Raw genomic sequence first — 15,922 nt, forward strand, 5'->3', positions numbered from 1 at the left:
CACTCCTTCAACCAAACTCATGTGCAGGGCTTACCACTAACAGGCTAACAGTCATCATGGTTTCTCCTCAGTCAAATCGTGATTCACCCAGAGGTGAAAAAGACACGTGGGCCCCAATGTTCATCACAGCACTATTTACAGTAGCCAGGGCATGGAAGCAACCTAGATATCCATCAGAAGACAAATGGGTAAGAAAGCTGTGGTACATAGACACAATGGAATATTGCTCAGCCATTACAAAGAACACTTTTGAATCCATTCTAATGAGGTGGATGAAAGTGGAGCCTATTATACAGAGCGAAGTAAGTCAGAAAGAAAAACACCAGTACACTATACTAAGGTATATATATTGAATTTCGGACAATGGAGATGATAACCCTATATGGGAGACAGCAAATGAGACACAGATTCACAGGACAGTCTTTTGGACTCTGTGGAACACGGCGAGGGGGGGCTGACCTGAGAGAACTGCACTGAAACATGTATATTATCATATGTGAAAGGGATAGCCAGTCCATGTTGGATGCATAAGACAGGGTGCACAGGGCTGGTGCACTGGGCTGACCCAGAGGGATGGGATGGGGAGGGAGGTGAGAGGGGGGATCAGGATGGGGAACACATATACACCGATGGCTGATTCCTGTCAATATGTGGCAAAAACAACCACAATATTGTAAAGTAATTACCCACCAATTAAAATAAATAAAATAAAATAAAATACATTCCTTTGCCCAAAAGGGCCTAATCAGTATTGGCTTTTTGAGCTCCGAAAACGCCATTTTTCCCCTTCCTTTCTTCCCTCCTTCCTCCCCCCTCTTTCTTTCCTTTGCTTTCTTATTATATCAAAGTGAAAGCTTGCTTTCCATTTATAGTTATGACAAAGTCCTGGCTCTATTCCCCATGTTGTACAATGCATCCCTGAACTCATCTTCCACCTAACTAACACTGCGTGCCTCCCACTCCTCCACCTCGGTATTGCCCCTTCCTCTTCCTCTCCCCGCTGGTAACCAGTAGATGCTTCTCTATATCTGTTTGCCTCCATTTTTATCATATACTCTACTTTGCGGTATCTTTAGATTTTATAAGTGATATCATACAGTATTTGTCTACCTCTGTCTCAGTTATTTTACTCAATATTCTACCTTCCATGTGGCTGCAAGTGTCAATATTCCATTCTTTGGATGGGGCATCACTTTTGTATGCCTTTTTAACAAATGGCACTGCCCCCCCACACACGACACAGCTCCCCAGCTAAGTGTCCTTCTCTGCACGCACACAGAGAAACACCAAGTCCTCTTCCTCTTCTCCCATGGGAAGTCTGTCTTTGAAGCTCCGTCTGGAACCAGTTCTTCCCCCTACTTTCTGGAAACCTGGACCTTCTTGCCCCATCTCCAACTCCACAGAAGCCATCTCCCTCCCTCCTTACACATTTATCCCTTCCCTGCCCTCTCTGCCACCCAGTATCAGGGAACTGAGAGACAAACATAATTTCACATCAGGTTTATTTTATTCTATTTTTCTTATTACTGTATGCAGTTGTTATAATACTCAGCATCAGTACTGTAGGCCAGTACTCAGCGGAGAGACCCCTGAGAATTTCTGAGGTGTCTAGCCATGCCCCGAAGTCACTGGCTGTCCACTGGTCTAGCTGGAAAGGCAGGGGTCTCCATGGTCTCTGGGATCTCCTCTGGTTCGTTCTGATTAACTGGAATGGCAGGGGTCTCCATGGTCTCTGGGACCTCCTCTGGTTCATTCTGATTAGCTGGAAATGCAGGGGTCTTCATGGTCCCTAGGACCTCCTCTGGTTCTTATGATTAGCTCAAATGGCAGGGGTCTCCATGGTGTCTGGGACCTCCTCTGGTTACTTCTGATTAACTGGAATGGCAGGGGTCTCCATGGTCTCTGGGACCTCCTCTGGTTCCTTCTGATTCAGCTGTTCATTTGCCTTGGAACTCTGGCTACAGAGCTTTGAGCATCTCATTTTCTTAAGCATTTTTGTGGTGGGAGGTTTCTGAGAAGTTCCCTTGGGAATCTCCAGAATGGGATTCTTCACACTCACAGTTACCCGGCCCACATGGAGAAGTCAAGAGAGGGAGCAAAGAATGGCACTGGTTTAGGGAAGAGTGTGAAGACAGGTGGGAATGATGGCTTCACTAGAAAGGGTGTGGGCAGAGAAGAGTTATGTGCCAGGTAAGGACAGGGGAGGGTGTCTTTTCGGGTGGGGTTGATGGGCAAAAGGAGTATGGCTGGGTTCAGCTCACCTTGATAGTTTTTCTGGACCTCAATTGATAGGAGGTCTTCATCTTCTCCTGGGTAACAGGAGGTGGGTGTTCCATAACTACTCTGGAGCCTTGTGGCTTCCCAGTCACCTCAGTCACTTGCAGGACTCACAGTGGTCTGCTCAGAGCCCCTGAGCACCCCTCTATATACCCGTCCCCATGGAGCCTCACCCTCATGTTTGATGAGGTCAGCAAGTCTCTTCCCCAGCCAATTGTGGCCCTGGGTGAGCTTTGACATCACAAAGCCCCATCCTGACATGTCTAGCGGAGGATGGGGAGCAATTCAGATGATTTGCTGGGAGAAATGAGGCATTAGTAATGCCCTCAAGAGGCCTCCAAACTCACCTGCCACCCTCACCTCTATGTCAACTCTGATGGGTCACACAGCAGGCAGAGTGCATCTCCTCCCAACCTTGCCCCACAGCCACACACCTCAGGCATTCATTCTGTTCTCTCTCAGCTTTCACCATTATCTAGCTTTTCATATCTTGCCTAAACTCCCTCCATGACAACTAGGTTGTGTTGAAGTGTCTGTGGAAGCGAGAATCATTGTTTGTTCATCCTGCAATGTGGTCTTAATGCACCTTGAAGCCCATTGAATTCTGGGCCAGCCGACAGAAACCTTTCCATCCCGCCTTCTTGTCTCAGTGTTCCAGGAGCTCGCTTCCGTTTTAAGGCCTCCAGTCGGAAACCCTTTTCTTCATGCTGTGAGCATGCAGTGAATACACTTGCCCTGGCTCCACACGGAGCTGTCTCGTTTGAAGTCTAGGACTCAGGGTCACCTCACTAGGAGTACTACCCAGGCTTGGGTTTGTACATGGTGTTGGGGATGGGGCAGAGAAATCCATGATTCAGGTTGTGCTGGGGGATCCCATGCAGGAAATGCCCACCTGCGGCTGATTAGTATTTCCAGCAAGGGGTGGAGCTTGCCCAGAGCTGTGTGAACCTTGTGTGCAAAGGTCTTCTCAAGACGTGCCCTCACAAATCTCTTTTCTCAACTTGATTTCTTGCTGGAAGTTCCCTTGGAGCTTACCTCACAGCCAAAACCATGGTGGAATTCATTTCCATGAGCAGCTGCCACAAGCTTCCAGGTTCTTGGACAAAACACTGAGTCATCCTGTCCTGTGCATCTAGTTCCTATGGTCTCTCATGGAGCTGGTTGGCTCTGGAGGATAGTGGAATGGATTGTGTGCTCCACCTCAGTCATCGTTTTTTCAAATGACTCGTAGGGTCAACCAGCCTGAGGGGCACCCCTGGGGACAGTTTGTTGGCTTAGTGAGTCTTCCTTGGTTTCCTGTCAAGTGTTCACATCCTGGTGTCCACTTGTTGCTTACTCACCCAGGGGCCATCACACTGCTGAACATTTTAAGAGGCAGAAAAAGCACACCGTAAACAAAATCAAAAGTTGACTCTTAGAATTGTTAGAAGATCTTAAAACCTGATAGAAAAATGGGCAAGAGGCACGAGCCATCACTTTATAAGAAAGATGTATCACTGGCCGTGAAATTTATGAAGACATGTTTAAAGTCAGGAGCAGCCATTCACAAGAAGAATATGGAACTAGCCCAGAACCACGTTAAAATATATTAAATCTCAAAAAGGTAAGAAAACTCCTACTACAATTCCCTTGAGAACTGAAACGCAGGCAGAAGTGGCATAGATTTTAGTAATTGCAGGCAGATACATTGAGATACTTGGAATAACTGCGTTTTGTGTGTTCTAAAGGTAAGGAGAGACATGGAAATCCTAAAATTTACCCCAGTTGATCTTAGAGATATGACAATCATAGTGTCATATGAAGCCCATTTTAAGGGTTTCCTGATGGCTCAGACAGTAAAAAAAAAAAAAAAAAAAAAAAAACAAGCAAACAAACAAACAAAAAAACCCACCTGCAACATGGGAGACCAGGATTCAATCCCTGGGTTCGGTAGATCCCCTGGAGGGCGGAATGGCAGCCTGCTCCAGTATGCTTGCCTGGAGAATCACCATGGACAAAGAAGCCTGGTGGGCTACAGACCATGGGGTCAAGAAGAGTTGGAGCCGGCTAAGTAAGGAAGCACAGCACAGCACAGCACAATGAATATTTGTGAAAGAAAGGCAGGTAGTGAGGAAAGAGGGAGAAAGGGAAACAAGGGTATTGAAAGGAAGGAAAGAAAATCCTCCGTTGTCGGTGAGAATAGAGCAACCAGAGATGTTCCCCAGGAGGACAGCACCACACATGTCCATCTGAGCAGTCTCAGACGGTTTGAAACAACTATCTCCAACTTTGGTCCCACTCCTTCAACCAAACTCATGTGCAGGGCTTACCACTAACAGGCTAACAGTCATCATGGTTTCTCCTCAGTCAAATCGTGATTCACCCAGAGGTGAAAAAGACACGTGGGCCCCAATGTTCATCACAGCACTATTTACAGTAGCCAAGGCATGGAAGCAACCTAGATATCCATCAGAAGACAAATGGGTAAGAAAGCTGTGGTACATAGACACAATGGAATATTGCTCAGCCATTACAAAGAACACTTTTGAATCCATTCTAATGAGGTGGATGAAAGTGGAGCCTATTATACAGAGCGAAGTAAGTCAGAAAGAAAAACACCAGTACACTATACTAAGGCATATATACTGAATTTCGGACAATGGAGATGATAACCCTATATGGGAGACAGCAAAATAGACACAGATTCACAGGACAGTCTTTTGGACTCTGTGGGACACGGCGAGGGCGGGCTGATCTGAGAGAACTGCACTGAAACATGTATATTATCATATGTGAAAGGGATAGCCAGTCCATGTTGGATGCATAAGACAGGGTGCACAGGGCTGGTGCACTGGGCTGACCCAGAGGGATGGGATGGGGAGGGAGGTGAGAGGGGGGATCAGGATGGGGAACACATATACACCAATGGCTGATTCCTGTCAATATGTGGCAAAAACAACCACAATATTGTAAAGTAATTACCCACCAAATAAAATAAATAAAATAAAATAAAATACATTCCTTTGCCCAAAAGGGCCTAATCAGTATTGGCTTTTTGAGCTCCGAAAACGCCATTTTTCCCCTTCCTTTCTTCCCTCCTTCCTCCCCCCTCCTTCTTCTCCTTTGTTTATTATATCAAAGTGAAAGCTTGCTTTCCATTTATAGTTATGACAAAGTCCTGTCTCTATTCCCCATGTTGTACAATGCATCCCTGAACTCATCTTCCACCTAACTAACACTGTGTGCCTCCCACTCCCCCACCTCGGTATTGCCCCTTCCTCTTCCTCTCCCCGCTGGTAACCAGTAGATGCTTCTCTATATCTGTTTGCCTCCATTTTTATCATATACTCTACTTTGCGGTATCTTTAGATTTTATAAGTGATATCATACAGTATTTGTCTACCTCTGTCTGAGTTATTTTACTCAATATTCTACCTTCCATGTGGCTGCAAGTGTCAATATTCCTTTCTTTGGATGGGGCATCACTTTTTTATGCCTTTTTAACAAATGGCACTGCCCCCCCACACACGACACAGCTCCCCAGCTAAGTGTCCTTCTCTGCACGCACACAGAGAAACACCAAGTCCTCTTCCTCTTCTCCCATGGGAAGTCTGTCTTTGAAGCTCCGTCTGGAACCAGTTCTTCCCCCTACTTTCTGGAAACCTGGACCTTCTTGCGCCATCTCCAACTCCACAGAAGCCATCTCCCTCCCTCCTTACACATTTATCCCTTCCCTGCCCTCTCTGCCACCCAGTATCAGGGAACTGAGAGACAAACATAATTTCACATCAGGTTTATTTTATTCTATTTTTCTTATTACTGTATGCAGTTGTTATAATATTCAGCATCAGTACTGTAGGCCAGTACTCAGCGGAGAGACCCCTGAGAATTTCTGAGGTGTCTAGCCATGCCCCGAAGTCACGGGCTGTCCACTGGTCTAGCTGGAAAGGCAGGGGTCTCCATGGTCTCTGGGATCTCCTCTGGTTCGTTCTGATTAACTGGAATGGCAGGGGTCTCCATGGTCTCTGGGAACTCGTCTGGTTCATTCTGATTAGCTGGAAATGCAGGGGTCTCCATGGTCCCTAGGACCTCCTCTGGTTCTTCTGATTAGCTCAAATGGCTGGGGTCTCCATGTTGTCTGGCACCTCCTCTGGGTACTTCTGATTAACTGGAATGACAGGGGTCTCCATGGTCTCTGGGAACTCGTCTGGTTAATACTGATTAGCTGGAAATGCAGGGGTCTCCATGGTCCCTAGGACCTCCTCTGGTTCTTCTGATTAGCTCAAATGGCAGGGGTCTCCATGGTGTCTGGGACCTCCTCTGGTTACTTCTGATTAACTGGAATGGCAGGGGTCTCCATGGTCTCTGGGACCTCCTCTGGTTCCTTCTGATTCAGCTGTTCATTTGCCTTGGAACTCTGGCTACAGAGCTTTGAGCATCTCATTTTCTTAAGCATTTTTGTGGTGGGAGGTTTCTGAGAAGTTCTCTTGGGAATCTTTCCAGAATGGGATTCTTCACACTCACAGTTACCCGGCCCACATGGAGAAGTCAAGAGAGGGAGCAAAGAATGGCACTGGTTTAGGGAAGAGTGTGAAGACAGGTGGGAATGATGGCTTCACTAGAAAGGGTGTGGGCAGAGAAGAGTTATGTGCCAGGTAAGGACAGGGGAGGGTGTCTTTTCGGGTGGGGTTGATGGGCAAAAGGAGTATGGCTGGGTTCAGCTCACCTTGATAGTTTTTCTGGACCTCAATTGATAGGAGGTCTTCATCTTCTCCTGGGTAACAGGAGGTGGGTGTTCCATAACTACTCTGGAGCCTTGTGGCTTCCCAGTCACCTCAGTCATTTGCAGGACTCACAGTGGTCTGCTCAGAGCCCCTGAGCACCCCGCTATATACCCGTCCCCATGGAGCCTCACCCTCATGTTTTAGGAGGTCAGCAAGTCTCTTCCCCAGCCAATGGTAGCCCTGGGTGAGCTTTGACATCACAAAGCCCCATCCTGACATGTCTAGCGGAGGATGGGGAGCAATTCAGATGATTTGCTGGGAGAAATGAGGCATTAGTAATGCCCTCAAGAGGCCTCCAAACTCACCTGCCACCCTCACCTCTATGTCAACTCTGATGGGTCACACAGCAGGCAGAGTGCATCTCCTCCCAACCTTGCCCCACAGCCACACGCCTCAGGCATTCATTCTGTTCTCTCTCAGCTTTCACCATTATCTAGCTTTTCATATCTTGCCTAAACTCCCTCCATGACAACTAGTTTGTGTTGAAGTGTCTGTGGAATTGAGAATCATTGCTTGTTCATCCTGCAATGTGGTCTTAATGCACCTTGAAGCCCATTGAATTCTGGGCCAGCCGACAGAAACCTTTCCATCCCGCCTTCTTGTCTCAGTGTTCCAGGAGCTCGCTTCCGTTTTAAGGCCTCCAGTCGGAAACCCTTTTCTTCATGCTGGGAGCATGCAGTGAATACACTTGCCCTGGCTCCACACGGAGCTGTCTCGTTTGAAGTCTAGGACTCAGGGTCACCTCACTAGGAGTACTACCCAGGCTTGGGTTTGTACATGGTGTTGGGGATGGGGCAGAGAAATCCATGATTCAGGTTGTGCTGGGGGATCCCATGCAGGAAATGCCCACCTGCGGCTGATTAGTATTTCCAGCAAGGGGTGGAGCTTGCCCAGAGCTGTGTGAACCTTGTGTGCAAAGGTCTTCTCAAGACGTGCCCTCACAAATCTCTTCTCTCATCTTGTTTTCTTCCTGGGAGGTCCCTTGGAGCTTACCTCACAGCCAAAACCATGGTGGAATTCATTTCCATGAGCAGCTGCCACAAGCTTCCAGGTTCTTGGACAAAACACTGTTTCATCCTGTCCTGTGCATCTAGTTCCTATGGTCTCTCATGGAGCTGGTTGGCTCTGGAGGATAGTGGAATGGATTGTGTGCTCCACCTCAGTCCTCGTTTTTCCAATTGACTCGTAGGGTCAACCAGCCTGAGGGGCACCCCTGGGGACAGTTTGTTGGCTTAGTGGGTCTTCCTTGGTTTCCTGTCAAGTGTTCACATCCTGGTGTCCACTTGTTGCTTACTCACCCAGGGGCCATCACACTGCTGAACATTTTAAGAGGCAGAAAAAGCACACCGTAAACAAACCCAAAAGTTGACTCTTAGAATTGTTAGAAGATCTTAAAACCTGATAGAAAAATGGGCAAGAGGCACGAGCCATCACTTTATAAGAAAGATGTATCACTGGCCGTGAAATTTATGAAGACATGTTTAAAGTCAGGAGCAGCCATTCACAAGAAGAATATGGAACTAGCCCAGAACCACGTTAAAATATATTAAATCTCAAAAAGGTAAGAAAAATCCTACTACAATTCCCTTGAGAACTGAAACGCAGGCAGAAGTGGCATAGATTTTAGTAATTGCAGGCAGATACATTGAGATACTTGGAATAACGGCGTTTTGTGTGTTCTAAAAGTAAGGAGAGACATGGAAATCCTAAAATAGACCCCAGTTGATCTTACAGATATGACAATCATAGTGTCAGATGAAGCCCATTTTAAGGGTTTCCTGATGGCTCAGACAGGATGAAAAAAAAAAAAAAACCAAGCAAACAAACAAACAAAAAAACCCACCTGCAACATGGGAGACCTGGATTCAATCCCTGGGTTGGGTAGATCCCCTGGAGGGCGGAATGGCAGCCTGCTCCAGTATGCTTGCCTGGAGAATCACCATGGACAGAGAAGCCTGGCGGGCTACAGACCATGGGGTCAAAAAGAGTTGGAGCCGGATGAGTAAGGAAGCACAGCACAGCACAGCACAATGAATATTTGTGAAAGAAAGGCAGGTAGTGAGGAAAGAGGGAGAAAGGGAAACAAGGGTATTGAAAGGAAGGAAAGAAAATCCTCCGTTGTTGGTGAGAATAGAGCAACCAGAGATGTCCCCCTGGAGGACAGCACCACACACGACCATCTGAGCAGTCTCAGACGGTTTGAAACAACTATCTCCAACTTTGGTCCCACTCCTTCAACCAAACTCATGTGCAGGGCTTACCATTAACAGGCTAACAGTCATCATGGTTTCTCCTCAGTCAAATCGTGATTCACCCAGAAGTGAAAAAGACACGTGGGCCCCAATGTTCATCACAACACTATTTACAGTAGCCAGGGCATGGAAGCAACCTAGATATCCATCAGAAGACAAATGGGTAAGAAAGCTGTGGTACATAGACACAATGGAATATTGCTCAGCCATTACAAAAAACACTTTTGAATCCATTCTAATGAGGTGGATGAAAGTGGAGCCTATTATACAGAGCGAAGTAAGTCAGAAAGAAAAACACCAGTACACTATACTAAGGCATATATATTGAATTTCGGAAGATGGAGATGATAACCCTATATGGGAGACAGCAAAAGACACACAGATTCACAGGACAGTCTTTTGGACTCTGTGGGACACGGCGAGGGCGGGCTGATCTGAGAGAACTGCACTTCAACATGTATATTATCATATGTGAAAGGGATAGCCAGTCCATGTTGGATGCATAAGACAGGGTGCACAGGGCTGGTGCACTGGGCTGACCCAGAGGGATGGGATGGGGAGGGAGGTGAGAGGGGGGATCAGGATGGGGAACACATATACACCGATGGCTGATTCCTGTCAATATGTGGCAAAAACAACCACAATATTGTAAAGTAATTACCCACCAATTGAAATAAATAAAATAAAATAAAATACATTCCTTTGCCCAAAAGGGCCTAATCAGTATTGGCTTTTTGAGCTCCGAAAACGCCATTTTTCCCCTTCCTTTCTTCTCTCCTTCCTCCCCCCTCTTTCTTTCCTTTGCTTTCTTATTATATCAAAGTGAAAGCTTGCTTTCCATTTATAGTTATGACAAAGTCCTGGCTCTATTCCCCATGTTGTACAACGCATCCCTGAACTCATCTTCCACCTAACTAACACTGCGTGCCTCCCACTCCCCCACCTCGGTATTGCCCCTTCCTCTTCCTCTCCCCGCTGGTAACCAGTAGATGCTTCTCTATGTCTGTTTGCCTCCATTTTTATCATATACTCTACTTTGCGGTATCTTTAGATTTTATAAGTGATATCATACAGTATTTGTCTACCTCTGTCTGAGTTATTTTACTCAATATTCTACCTTCCATGTGGCTGCAAGTGTCAATATTCCATTCTTTGGATGGGGCATCACTTTTGTATGCCTTTTTAACAAATGGCACTGCCCCCCCACACACGACACAGCTCCCCAGCTAAGTGTCCTTCTCTGCACGCACACAAAGAAACCAAGTCCTCTTCCTCTTCTCCCATGGGAAGTCTGTCTTTGAAGCTCCGTCTGGAACCAGTTCTTCCCCCTACTTTCTGGAAACCTGGACCTTCTTGCCCCATCTCCAACTCCACAGAAGCCATCTCCCTCCCTCCTTACACATTTATCCCTTCCCTGCCCTCTCTGCCACCCAGTATCAGGGAACTGAGAGACAAACATAATTTCACATCAGGTTTATTTTATTCTATTTTTCTTATTACTGTATGCAGTTGTTATAATATTCAGCATCAGTACTCTAGGCCAGTACTCAGCAGAGCGACCGTTGAGAATTTCTGAGGTGTCTAGCCATGCCCCGAAGTCACTGGCTGTCCACTGGTCTAGCTGGAAAGGCAGGGGTCTCCAGGGTCTCTGGGATCTCCTCTGGTTCGTTCTGATTAACTGGAATGGCAGGGGTCTCCATGGTCTCTGGGACCTCCTCTGGTTCCTTCTGATTCAGCTGTTCATTTGCCTTGGAACTCTGGCTACAGAGCTTTGAGCATCTCATTTTCTTAAGCATTTTTGTGGTGGGAGGTTTCTGAGAAGTTCCCTTGGGAATCTTTCCAGAATGGGATTCTTCACACTCACAGTTACCCGGCCCACATGGAGAAGTCAAGAGAGGGAGCAAAGAATGGCACTGGTTTAGGGAAGAGTGTGAAGACAGGTGGGAATGATGGCTTCACTAGAAAGCGTGTGGGCAGAGAAGAGTTATGTGCCAGGTAAGGACAGGGGAGGGTGTCTTTTCAGGTGGGGTTGATGGGCAAAAGGAGTATGGCTGGGTTCAGCTCACCTTGATAGTTTTTCTGGACCTCAATTGATAGGAGGTCTTCATCTTCTCCTGGGTAACAGGAGGTGGGTGTTCCATAACTACTCTGGAGCCTTGTGGCTTCCCAGTCACCTCAGTCATTTGCAGGACTCACAGTGGTCTGCTCAGAGCCCCTGAGCACCCCGCTATATACCCGTCCCCATGGAGCCTCACCCTCATGTTTGATGAGGTCAGCAAGTCTCTTCCCCAGCCAATGGTGGCCCTGTGTGAGCTTTGACATCACAAAGCCCCATCCTGACATGTCTAGCGGAGGATGGGGAGCAATTCAGATGATTTGCTGGGAGAAATGAGGCATTAGTAATGCCCTCAAGAGGCCTCCAAACTCACCTGCCACCCTCACCTCTATGTCAACTCTGATGGGTCACACAGCAGGCAGAGTGCCTCTCCTCCCAACCTTGCCCCACAGCCACACGCCTCAGGCATTCATTCTGTTCTCTCTCAGCTTTCACCATTATCTAGCTTTTCATATCTTGCCTAAACTCCCTCCATGACAACTAGGTTGTGTTGAAGTGTCTGTGGAATCGAGAATCATTGCTTGTTCATCCTGCAATGTGGTCTTAATGCACCTTGAAGCCCATTGAATTCTGGGCCAGCCGACAGAACCCTTTCCATCCCGCCTTCTTGTCTCAGTGTTCCAGGAGCTCGCTTCCGTTTTAAGGCCTCCAGTCGGAAACCCTTTTCTTCATGCTGTGAGCATGCAGTGAATACACTTGCCCTGGCTCCACAAGGAGCTGTCTCGTTTGAAGTCTAGGACTCAGGGTCACCTCACTAGGAGTACTACCCAGGCTTGGGTTTGTACATGGTGTTGGGGATGGGGCAGAGAAATCCATGATTCAGGTTGTGCTGGGGGATCCCATGCAGGAAATGCCCACCTGCGGCTGATTAGTATTTCCAGCAAGGGGTGGAGCTTGCCCAGAGCTGTGTGAACCTTGTGTGCAAAGGTCTTCTCAAGACGTGCACTCACAAATCTCTTCTCTCATCTTGTTTTCTTGCTGGAAGCTCCCTTGGAGCTTACCTCACAGCCAAAGCCATGGTGGAATTCATTTCCATGAGCAGCTGCCACAAGCTTCCAGGTTCTTGGACAAAACACTGAGTCATCCTGTCCTGTGCATCTAGTTCCTATGGTCTCTCATGGAGCTGGTTGGCTCTGGAGGATAGTGGAATGGATTGTGTGCTCCACCTCAGTCCTCGTTTTTCCAATTGACTCATAGGGTCAACCAGCCTGAGGGGCACCCCTGGGGACAGTTTGTTGGCTTAGTGGGTCTTCCTTGGTTTCCTGTCAAGTGTTCACATCCTGGTGTCCACTTGTTGCTTACTCACCCAGGGGCCATCACACTGCTGAACATTTTAAGAGGCAGAAAAAGCACACCGTAAACAAACCCAAAAGTTGACTCTTAGAATTGTTAGAAGATCTTAAAACCTGATAGAAAAATGGGCAAGAGGCACGAGCCATCACTTTATAAGAAAGATGTATCACTGGCCGTGAAATTTATGAAGACATGTTTAAAGTCAGGAGCAGCCATTCACAAGAAGAATATGGAACTAGCCCAGAACCACGTTAAAATATATTAAATCTCAAAAAGGTAAGAAAAATCCTACTACAATTCCCTTGAGAACTGAAACGCAGGCAGAAGTGGCATAGATTTTAGTAATTGCAGGCAGATACATTGAGATACTTGGAATAACTGCGTTTTGTGTGTTCTAAAAGTAAGGAGAGACATGGAAATCCTAAAATTTACCCCAGTTGATCTTACAGATATGACAATCATAGTGTCAGATGAAGCCCATTTTAAGGGTTTCCTGATGGCTCAGACGGTAAAAAAAAAAAAAAAAAAAAAAAACAAAAACAACCAAACAAACAAACAAAAAAACCCACCTGCAACATGGGAGACCTGGGTTCAATCCCTGGGTTCGGTTGATCCCCTGGAGGGCGGAATGGCAGCCTGCTCCAGTATGCTTGCCTGGAGAATCACCATGGACAAAGAAGCCTGGCGGGCTACAGACCATGGGGTCAAAAAGAGTTGGAGCCGGCTGAGTAAGGAAGCACAGCACAGCACAGCACAATGAATATTTGTGAAAGAAAGGCAGGTTGTGAGGAAAGAGGGAGAAAGGGAAACAAGGGTATTGAAAGGAAGGAAAGAAAATCCTCCGTTGTTGGTGAGAATAGAGCAACCAGAGATGTCCCCCTGGAGGACAGCACCACACATGACCATCTGAGCAGTCTCAGACGGTTTGAAACAACTATCTCCAACTTTGGTCCCACTCCTTCAACCAAACTCATGTGCAGGGCTTACCATTAACAGGCTAACAGTCATCATGGTTTCTCCTCAGTCAAATCGTGATTCACCCAGAAGTGAAAAAGACACGTGGGCCCCAATGTTCATCACAGCACTATTTACAGTAGCCAGGGCATGGAAGCAACCTAGATGTCCATCAGCAGACAAATGGGTAAGAAAGCTGTGGTACATAGACACAATGGAATATTGCTCAGCCATTACAAAGAACACTTTTGAATCCATTCTTATGAGGTGGATGAAAGTGGAGCCTATTATACAGAGCGAAGTAAGTCAGAAAGAAAAACACCAGTACACTATACTAAGGCATATATATTGAATTTCGGAAGATGGAGATGATAACCCTATATGGGAGACAGCAAAAGAGACACAGATTCACAGAACAGTCTTTTGGACTCTGTGGGACACGGCGAGGGGGGGCTGACCTGAGAGAACTGCACTGAAACATGTATATTATCATATGTGAAAGGGATAGCCAGTCCATGTTGGATGCATAAGACAGGGTGCACAGGGCTGGTGCACTGGGCTGACCCAGAGGGATGGGATGGGGAGGGAGGTGAGAGGGGGGATCAGGATGGGGAACACATATACACCGATGGCTGATTCCTGTCAATATGTGGCAAAAACAACCACAATATTGTAAAGTAATTACCCACCAATTGAAATAAATAAAATAAAATAAAATACATTCCTTTGCACAAAAGGCCTAATCAGTATTGGCTTTTTGAGCTCCGAAAACGCCATTTTTCCCCTTCCTTTCTTCCCTCCTTCCTCCCCCCTCTTTCTTTCCTTTGCTTTCTTATTATATCAAAGTGAAAGCTTGCTTTCCATTTATAGTTATGACAAAGTCCTGGCTCTATTCCCCATGTTGTACAATGCATCCCTGAACTCATCTTCCACCTAACTAACACTGCGTGCCTCCCACTCCCCCACCTCGGTATTGCCCCTTCCTCTTCCTCTCCCCGCTGGTAACCAGTAGATGCTTCTCTATATCTGTTTGCCTCCATTTTTATCATATACTCTACTTTGCGGTATCTTTAGATTTTAGAAGTGATATCATACAGTATTTGTCTACCTCTGTCTGAGTTATTTTACTCAATATTCTACCTTCCATGTGGCTGCAAGTGTCAATATTCCATTCTTTGGATGGGGCATCACTTTTGTATGCCTTTTTAACAAATGGCACTGCCCCCCCACACACGACACAGCTCCCCAGCTAAGTGTCCTTCTCTGCACGCACACAGAGAAACACCAAGTCCTCTTCCTCTTCTCCCATGGGAAGTCTGTCTTTGAAGCTCCGTCTGGAACCAGTTCTTCCCCCTACTTTCTGGAAACCTGGACCTTCTTGCCCCATCTCCAACTCCACAGAAGCCATCTCCCTCCCTCCTTACACATTTATCCCTTCCCTGCCCTCTCTGCCACCCAGTATCAGGGAACTGAGAGACAAACATAATTTCACATCAGGTTTATTTTATTCTATTTTTCTTATTACTGTATGCAGTTGTTATAATATTCAGCATCAGTACTGTAGGCCAGTACTCAGCGGAGAGACCCCTGAGAATTTCTGAGGTGTCTAGCCATGCCCCGAAGTCACGGGCTGTCCACTGGTCTAGCTGGAAAGGCAGGGGTCTCCATGGTCTCTGGGATCTCCTCTGGTTCGTTCTGATTAACTGGAATGGCAGGGGTCTTCCATGGTCTCTGGGACCTCCTCTGGTTCATTCTGATTAGCTGGAAATGCAGGGGTCTCCATGGTCCCTAGGACCTCCTCTGGTTCTTCTGATTAGCTCGAATGGCCGGGGTCTCCATGGTGTCTGGGATCTCCTCTGGTTACTTCTGATTAACTGGAATGGCAGGGGTCTCCATGGTCTCTGGGAACTCGTCTGGTTAATACTGATTAGCTGGAAATGCAGGGGTCTCCATGGTCCCTAGGACCTCCTCTGGTTCTTCTGATTAGCTCAAATGGCAGGGGTCTCCATGGTGTCTGGGACCTCCTCTGGTTACTTCTGATTAACTGGAATGGCAGGGGTCTCCATGGTCTCTGGGACCTCCTCTGGTTCCTTCTGATTCAGCTGTTCATTTGCCTTGGAACTCTGGCTACAGAGCTTTGAGCATCTCATTTTCTTAAGCATTTTTGTGGTGGGAGGTTTCTGAGAAGTTCCCTTGGGAATCTTTCCAGAATGGGATTCTTCACACTCACAGTTACCCGGACCACATGGAGAAGTCAAGAGAGGGAG

This window comes from Cervus elaphus, chromosome X (genome assembly GCF_910594005.1).
Source record: "Cervus elaphus chromosome X, mCerEla1.1, whole genome shotgun sequence".
NCBI lineage: Eukaryota > Metazoa > Chordata > Mammalia > Artiodactyla > Cervidae > Cervus > Cervus elaphus.